Raw genomic sequence first — 9,746 nt, forward strand, 5'->3', positions numbered from 1 at the left:
AAAGGTGACCTAGGCACAAAACTATCACATCAAATATTTACTAAGTACTCGGGATTTATGGGAAGTACCTCTTTGGTCCTTACTTGATCCTAAAACTTGGCTCCATCAAACAAGACACTAATAACCAAAAGTCTACACAATCATATACTACATTATATTGATTACAACAAACTGGATACCATCCAGCGTCCAACAACATACACATTCACCCATAAGGATATATATACATACCACCACATGAATACATACAGGAGATAATACAATTCACAACACGGGTAACAACGCTAGTCGCCACTTCAACCTCCCGACATCATCCCTGCTTGTATCTGAACTCGCACCATCTACAACACGAGGTAAAACCTTATGAGCCATAAAGACTCAGTAAGGGTGTAAATGAATATAAACAAGATAATATATGCGATGCAATAACAAATAAGTATGTGTGAATGATTAGGCATTATTGCCCTCTGAACCCACCTGTTCGAGGCACTTACCTCCCATATTACGCCTAGCATGCATCTAGTCTACCCCATGGCCATAGGACTCCACTAGACCACCTATAGGACATGCACAACCAGTACTGTAAACAACATATATTCAACCATATTACCAAACATTCGCAAGACCGCCACTCTTGGGGTCGTCCTTTACCTGGTTTGAAGCCTTATCTCTACCATAGGCAAGAACACCTAGCTGAAATCTGAACTCTTCTAGGATCACCGCCTCTCCTGTCGAACCTAGATGCAACCACACAAAAACTCAACCATACATCAGACATTAAACCAATGCCTCCATTTTCGCCATACACCGCAAAATCATCCAACAACTACTTCCAATCAACCCCAATCGAGGGTTAATTCAACCAATAATTATTTTACATTATATTACTCCACAACGTCTCACATAATGCAATAATTCAAAAGAAATTTAATTAATTTACCTACCCGATCTGGAGGAGAAATCCAGCCAATCGCTCACACCGGCGTTGCCTCATGGGATGCTACCTTGCTCTCAAAATCCCATTTTCGAGCTTTCGACACTGTCCTCGACCCCAAATTAATTTCTAGAATTTTCTCCCATTTTCCCCAAATTTTACTTCATTTTCCAAAATTTTTCATTATTTTATTTTTCTTTTTCTTTTATTTTTTTCTTCTCCTTTTTCCTCCTTCTTCTCTCTCGCTTGCTTTCTTCCTCTTTGTACACCGCCTGCGAGCGCACCAGACCGTCAGCCACTGCCTGTCGTCACCGTTGCCCATGAGGCCATCACCAGCTGCCGACCACCCCTGGCTCAGGCACAAGCCACCTCGGCCTCCCTTGCACGCAATGTTGTTGCTTCGCTACTGTTGATTCCTGTGTCTGCCATGGCCAGCCATTGAAGTTATTGGCTGCCTTGCTGTTACCGCCTTCCATTGCGAGCACATCGCCGACTACCGCCGGTGCCACTGCGCGCCTGCTTACGCGCTGCATCGCATTCGACCATCACAACCATGGCTGCCTGCCTTGCTGTTGCTGCTGCTTCCATGGCCGCCGCTGCAATAGCCAAGACCCATGCCGCTGCTGCTCCACCTTGCCTCATTGACGGCCACGACAGCCTCCATTGCTTGCCCCAAGCTCTACCACCGCGACCATGGATGTGGCTTCTTCAAGCCGCCACTGCAAATTTGGCCAGCACCGACCCCTGCCATCACTACCAGCCATCAATGGCTGCTCCAGGTCATCACCAACCGTAAGCGACGCCATCTCCTTCCTCTCTCGATCTCGATCTCGATCTCTCTTCTCCCAAGCTCTCCTATTCCTTGTGATGCCTCAGCTAGGCTCAAACTTTCTCTCTTTGTGTTTCGAATCCAAAGCAAAGGCCACTGTTGGAGGCTTGGGCAACAAGCACGATTATATATATAAATATATATTACATAATTTACATAATCACCCCACTAACATCTCATTAATCCCACTTAAGAATCACCTTAATTTCACTTAGGAATTTTAATAAATACACCTGGACCTTCCAAGGTTTAATTTATTATCATTAAACCACACCAAATCTTGCTTTCTCAAAAATTAATTACCAACAATTACTTGGGAATATCAATTTCATCCCTGCGCCTACACGGGACCTTTATTCCACCCAAAAATATTTCAGGGTTGCATTACTCGCAAATCGAACCACCCTTAGGGTCTCCTTAGCTTCTAAGAGGTCTGTTACGACCATTCGGTACTAGCACCCATTCAGCTTATACAAAATTTATTCTGAAAATTATTCTCGATTGGACTGCTTCCAGCGTCATAAACCTCACCTCGAGACGCTTATCAATATCATGCCCTTTTTCCTGGATAACTAAGTCTCGAGGCATTCCTTGTCATTGATTTGATAATTTTATTAATTAGTTTCTCGAAATTGACTTTCGGCCTTTCCGGACCACCCAAGGTCCTTCCAAAATAACTGAAAATTATATCTTTTCCATCACCATGTAATACGGGGTATTATAGTTTCCATGAGGTCATAAGTCATCTTGGCCACCAGCGAGAGGACGCCAGGGCAGCGCTTCGTGATGCATAGGCGGAGGTTGCTCATATGCGAATGGAGCTCGTGGTTACCCAATTGATGGCGGAGGCTAGTAGGACTCTGGTGTTAGAGGCTGCAGATGAGTATCTGAAGGGCTACGAGGAAGCTCTTCTTCACGTTCGAACTTTGTTCCCTAACCTAGACCTGCAACCCTGTAAGCAGTATATGAAGGTCGAGGGTAGCCATCTTGTTGACCTGACTGATGGGACGTGGGTCAGGACTCCAAGGGAAACTCCCGAGGTGGGTCGAGCTGGGGAGGGTGATGCCGATGATGCTGAAGCCCTGGTCGAGCTGGGCTAATTTACTCTTTTGTTGCAGTAGTGTAGGTTTTTGTGATATTTTCTGATTTTTTCTAGCCTTGTGGTATCGTGACTTTCTACTGTCTTTTGATTTTCCATTTGTGATGGAATGTCCAATTTTTTCATTTTCCCAAGGCACCCTCCTTGTTTCTTTCCAGTATGCCATGCTTTTTTTTTTGGGAGTTGGGGGGCTTGAGTGCGGATGTGGTGATTCTTGAGCTGGATGGTATGGTCGGTACCCAATCCTAGGGCTTGGGGTGCCAACTCCTTGAATTTGGTAGAGATTTAGAGGGGATTATGCTCATAGCACAAGCTTCGAGGTTATAGATAAGGCAACGTTTCAGCGTCGAACGTGTTTAGTTTGATGAAACGATTCATCTTTAGGGCATTTTTGTCAACACGCGTAGGGCGTTGATTGGTTATGGTAGGAGTGGCTTTTCATTTTTGAGGTAGGGATATGATTGCATTGATGGTGTGATTTTTTGAAGCCTGACTATATTTAATTTTTAGGAGACGGTGAGGGTCTTTTGACCGCCGAGTGATTGCGCTTATGAAAGGGGAGAGGGAAGCTATGGATTTCTTTCTATGCTGTCTTTGCTTGTTTGCATCTTCGTTCTGGGAGACTAGGGAAATGCGGTTAGTGTTTTACGGAGGGAATTTTGCACCTGGGTGTGGTGTTTTGGTTGGTGACCCTGTGGGTGGCAACTTCCTGAGTGGTACGGCAAGGGCCGAGAGGTCTGTGGTTGAGTGTGTTAAGGCGAGGGCAGTACTAGGATGGGTGAGACATGTCGTGTCTAAAATGGGTGATGTGGCTTTCAAGCCAGAAGATGTACCTAAGACCACTTTCTGATCTTGGTATGGTCACTAAGAGTATTTGGTGATGCTGTTCGGATTGACAAATGCACCTACTACATTCATGGACTTAATGAATCGAACTTTTAGACCCTACTTGGACAAGTTCATGATAGTGTTCATAGATGATATCCTAATATACTCTACGATCACTGGGATTAATCTTGCCCCATTCTCAAGAAGACCCCATCCTGATAACAACGACACAAAATCAAGACCTCGATGATATGAGAAAAACACGTACCATACACCGACTTTTCATAAGTAAAATAGTTGATGCAATATTCCACATGAACAATATGTTTATGATGCCACAAATACGTAAGTAAAACACCTATATGATATATCTCAAGTTCTGAAAGGTATAACCGCTCAATGGAACTGGTCCAAACACATGAAATCCTAAGCTCAGGAGGGTAGAACCACTCACCTGAACCTACTACACACACATCAAGACACTTTCAAAACAACGGTAAGACTGGAATCGAACCACTCATCTTAATTTAGAAAAAGTAGATTTTTGCCTCAAAAAGTGTGTCAATCCTCGAAAATTGTGTAATCTTTTTCTCTAACAGTCAAATCATCTCCAGTGCATCATCATATCTATAAAAATCAACATTTCTATTTCTCCTATATTTTCCTTTATTTTTCATATTTTTCTCTAATTTTCCATAAATTCTTTTCCTTAGAAATTCCAAAATAATTATCTATCATGCAATTTCACCAAATATTTTTACAGAGAAAATCCTAAAATATTTTTTCAAAAATACTGAAATTAATTTCAGAGAAAAACCTGTGCTCACACGCCACCCCAGCCTCGGCGAGTGAAGCCTACGCAAAGTAGTCTTCTTCGATGACGGCCGGCTCCGATGACCTCCAATGGCCAAAACAACTACACCCTCTTGAAGCTCTCCTCGAGGCGACCTTGATGGACCCCTTAGATGGCCGAAATAATCGCCAAAAATGCCTTCAAAGGAAGTTGTAGGTCACGGCTTCGGCGAGCCCGACTTTCTGACTAAAGCTCTGAAACCCCTTAAATCCTACACCAAAACCTCCCAAATTTTCCAGAAAAACTCCCTAGCACTCAAGGAACAAAAGTTTTCTATCATTGAGGCTCGATTCTTTCTAAAACACGGCCAATCTACTTCGATTTGTTTTGAAACCCTCGCCATTCGAACCATATTTATACCTGATTTTGACCGAATTTTTGACCATTTAGAAGCTTTCCTAGTCGCCAAGCTTTGAATCCTCATCATATCAATCCTCAAATGGAGCCAAATGGCGACCAAATTGCCTCGAAATTTCTAGCCACTTTTTGATTTTCTTTAAAAATTAAACCACGTCAACACACTGTAGATCTCGACCAATTGCTAGGTTCAATCGAACCATCATGGCCTGGAGCATGTCCTGGTGCCCCTTGGTAGTTTCGACGACCGCCGCCGCAAAGTTGGCCAGTGGTTTGCAGGTTTCACACCTAATTTTCAGTAATTACACTTTCACCCCCCAAATTTTGATATTTCAAGATTCTGCCCCTTTCACTCAAACCCTAGGTTTTTCATTAATACCATTAAACCCCTCAAGTTTAGGATGTGTCACTACACCCTTGAAAGTCTAGAAAAACCCTCGTTTTGACCACCTTCCATCAATTTCTAGATTATGTACTTTGGCCCGAATGCCCCTAATTGCATAATTTTAACCCCAAACCTTTGTAAATCTCTTGTTCTTGGCGTCCCATGTCTCTTTGAACATTTTTACCCTCCAAGTGTCGTCTTGGTTTGGTCACTTACCTTTCTGTTCAAGTTTTGAATATTACACATTGTCCTAAAACTTTGATAAATTCCATTTTAACCCAATAACTTCCAAAAATACCTTTGATATTAAATACTGGGTATTACATCCTCCCCCTCTAAAAAGGAATTTCGTCCTTGAAATCACTCATTCTAAAATTTTAATAGATGTGGATAAGAAGTTTTCATCTCTTATTTGCGTTCCAAGGTAGGTTTCTTCTTCGTCATGGTTCCTCCATGACACTTTTACTAATGGGATAACCTTGTTTCTTAAGACCTGATCCCTCTGATTTAATATTCGAACTGGCTCTTCGGGGTAAGTCAGATCTTTTCGTATCTCTATGGTCTAATTTTGAAGAACTTGCGTAGAATCTGGCTCGTGTTTCTACAATTGGGACACGTGGAACACGTTGTGGATATTTGCTAGTGCTATTGGCAAGGCTACTCTATAGGCTACTAGTCTAATTTTCTCCAAAATTTCATATGGACCGATATATCTTGGGCTTAGTTTTCCTTTATTTTCCCCTCGAATCACTGTTTTAAATGGAGAAACTTTCAAATATACCTTATCACTGATTAGAAATTCAGAATTTGGTCTTCAGTGGTCAGCGTACAACTTTTGACAACTTTGACTTGTTCTCATTCTTTCCTGAATTCTTTTGATCTTTTTAGTAGTGGCTTGCACTATCTTGGGTCCAATCAATCCTATTTCCCTGGTTTTTATCCAGCAAAGTGGAGTTCTGCATTTTCGCCTGTACAACACCTCATAGGGGGCCATTCCAATACTACTATGGTGCCCATTGTTGTAAGAAAATTCCACTAGTGGTAGTTGCTTCTCCTAACTTTCTGAGAAATCTAGAATGCATGCCCTGAACATGTCCTCAAGCATTTGAATTGTTCGCTTGGACTGTCTGTCAGTTTGAGGATGATAAGTCGTGCTAAGCTTCAACTGCGTTCCCATACACTTGAGGAAAGTTTTTGAAAATCTAGACGTAAATCGTGGGTCTCAATCTGACACTATGCTTGCAGGAATTCCATGCAATCAGACTGTTTTTCAATGTACAGTTGAGCTAAGGCATGAATCGGCTGCCCTATCTTATTAGGTAAGAAATGTGCTGACTTTGTCAGTCGATCTACTATCACCCAGATAACATCGTTTCCTTTGGGACTTCGAGGTAGATTGGTCACAAAGTCCATGGTGATGTGATTCCATTTCCACTTAGGAATGTCCTGAGGTTGTAACATTCCTCCTAGCCGCTGATGTTCAATTTTGATGCGCTGACAAGTATCGCATTGTTCCATGTACTGTGCCACATCCTTTTTCATTCCAGGCCACCAATAACTTTCCCTAAGATCCTTATACATCTTTGTGAACCCTAGGTGGTCGGTGTACTTAGCTCGATGACCTTCTCCTAAAATAACTTGTCTCAAGTTTTGACCTTTCGGCACATAGGTCCTTCCTTGGAATTGAAGTATACCATCGCGGTAACTGAATTCAGGTGCCCTCACTTGGTTATTTTCATCTATCCACTGACTTCTTCTTGCGTCCGTCTGAAGAGATGACTTGATCTAATTTACCATATCCGATTGGATGGTTAAATTTGCCAAATACCCTTTGGTCAATTTCAACTTGACACTTATTGTCAGGTGACTGAATTCCTCAATCATTCTCTATTCTTTAACCATCATGCTCGCCAAAATTTCTTAACTCATTCGGCTAAGAGCATCTGCTACTACATTTTCCTTCCCTGGATGATAGGAGATGATACAATCATACTCTTTCAAGTACTCCCTCCATCTTCTTTGTCGCATGTTCAACTCTTTCTGGGATATTATGTACTTCAAGCTTTTGTGGTATGTGAAAATCTCGAACTATTCTCTGTATAGGTAGTGTCTCCACAATTTCAAGGCATAGATTATGGCTGTTAATTCCAAATCGTGGGCTGGGTAGTTCTGCTCGTGCCTTCTTAGTTGTCGAGATCTGTAAGCAATTACCTTCTCATCTTGCATTAGAACACATCCTAAGCCTGTTCCAGAAGCATCACTATATACCATATATTTTCCTGATTCTGTCGGCATTGCTAGAATCGGTGTTGTGATTAATCGTGCCTTCAGCTCTTAAAAACCTTACTCACACTTTTCATCCCATTTAAATTTAACTTCCTTCTGAATTAATCGGGTAAGTGGAGCAGATATCTTCGAGAATCCTTCCACAAATCTTCTGTAGTATCCAGCTAGTCCAAGAAAACTTTGAATTTCCCCTACGGTCTTGGGCGCTTGCCAATTTTGAACCGCCTCTATCTTTGTTGGAGTACAACTTGTGGTTCTTTAAGGTTTGCATCACTATCCTCAAATGTTCTCTGTGCTCATTCTCACTCGCAGAGTATATTAGGATATCATCTATGAAGACTATCACGAACTTGTCCAATTAGGGTGTAACGCCCCACTTTTCCAAATACGCAATAACTTGAAATATAATTAAGACATCACCTACGGGCGTTATGGAAACCCTTACCAACGGAAGCATTGGATCGAACCTGCAAGCTTAATCAAAACTAAATAAAGGGGTTTCCACTAGATTCCTTTATATGTACGGGAAATGCATATATAACTTTCAATAAACCCAAAAGACACAACTTACTACTTATAGGTACAACTGCAGGACACCCACACACACACACACCTCTTACAGCCTTGAGTACCCTGGCTGCTATTTACAATACATCATTCGGCTTACACAATAAATCAAAAAGAACCATAACAAATTGAAAAGAACCCAAAGCTGGCAAAGCTTCACCTCTTTTCCTATGCTTTGAACTGAAACCCGTAACACCTGATACTTCTGATAAAGCTGGGATGTTGAATGTCCCAGGGGTATGAAACACCCGAGTTAGATTATTACATCTAAGTGAGTGACTTAGAAAAGGAAAGTACATGCGTGCAAATGCAATAATGCCAGTATGAAATCCACCTCTGTGGTAGCAATACCAGGGTGTTGCAATCACCCCCGCAATCATCATAGTCACCCCTTGGCTCACCGCAAGAGCACGAGTTCTTCCATGATGGCCCAACAACTAGCCACAGTCACCAACACGAGCATGATATATGACAAAGCAAAAGAAATATGCATAATCAAGGGAAAATATGACATGTAAACCACCAAGGCATGATATGCAATCCATCATCCACACACAAGTGAAGCAACAAATGCTCAAAGTGTTATAAAACATGTAGGAATCACTCACCTTGACCGCTTCCCCTTCGATAGTACTATTTTTAGCCCAATTTCAAGCACTAGGGGTTGTTTCTGCAGAAATCACGGATTTTAGTGAACCAAACCTTAAATATTTTTACATAGAGTTGTATGTAATTAAAATAGAAAAACAACGCTGAAAATTTCAGGCCAAACAGAGGCCAGACACGCCCTCACGCACCCCCGAAAGGGTGGCTACGCGCCTCCTCCTTCCTTGTTACAGATTTTGCTACACAAAATTAAAAATGATATAACTTGCTCATTTTTGCTCCGATTTGCTCTCCGTTTGAACCTACGGGATCTCTTTTCATGCTCTATGACTTTATGGAAAAAAAATTGGCTTACCTTTTCGGTTTCCTTTCTATTTTGGCGGTTTTCCGATCAGGTCTCCCTTTCCTTTCTTCTTTGCTTTTTCCTTGATTTTTCTTACACTTGCTTGCTTCCTCTTTCCTTAGCTTCACGTGGCCTTACCTCCTTCCCTTTATATAGCCTCTAAATTCCCAAATCCTCAAGATTTCACTTGGCCTCCAAGTTACTCATTTTCTACCCTAGTAATCATCACAACTTTGAAATTTTTCCAATCTTTCAATGCAAGCTTCCATTTCTTCCAATCCTAGGCTTCCAAATACACCTTCAAGATAAGCTTTATCATCTTCTTTCCTTGCAAGAAACTCTTAGCCAATCCTAGTCTTCCAAGTTTAAACTTTTAGGATAAAAATCAATCATAACACTTTAAGACTTTAGGGAAAACTCTCAAACTAATCCTATCTTTCCAGCACATGGCTTCTAGGATAAGGATTCATTATTGCATTCATTCCTTTTGTTGGAAACAAGCTAATCCTTTTACAAGTTTTAATATTTGCACTTGGGTTCTGTTTAATGCCCTAAAACCATTCATGTTTACACTTTAGCTCTAGATTTCCATTTGAACATTTTATTGCAACATCCGACCTTTACATTAAATTCTGAGGTATTACATCCTACCCCTCCTA

Source organism: Diospyros lotus, chromosome 13, assembly GCF_014633365.1.
Source record: "Diospyros lotus cultivar Yz01 chromosome 13, ASM1463336v1, whole genome shotgun sequence".
NCBI classification, from domain to species: Eukaryota; Viridiplantae; Streptophyta; class Magnoliopsida; order Ericales; family Ebenaceae; genus Diospyros; species Diospyros lotus.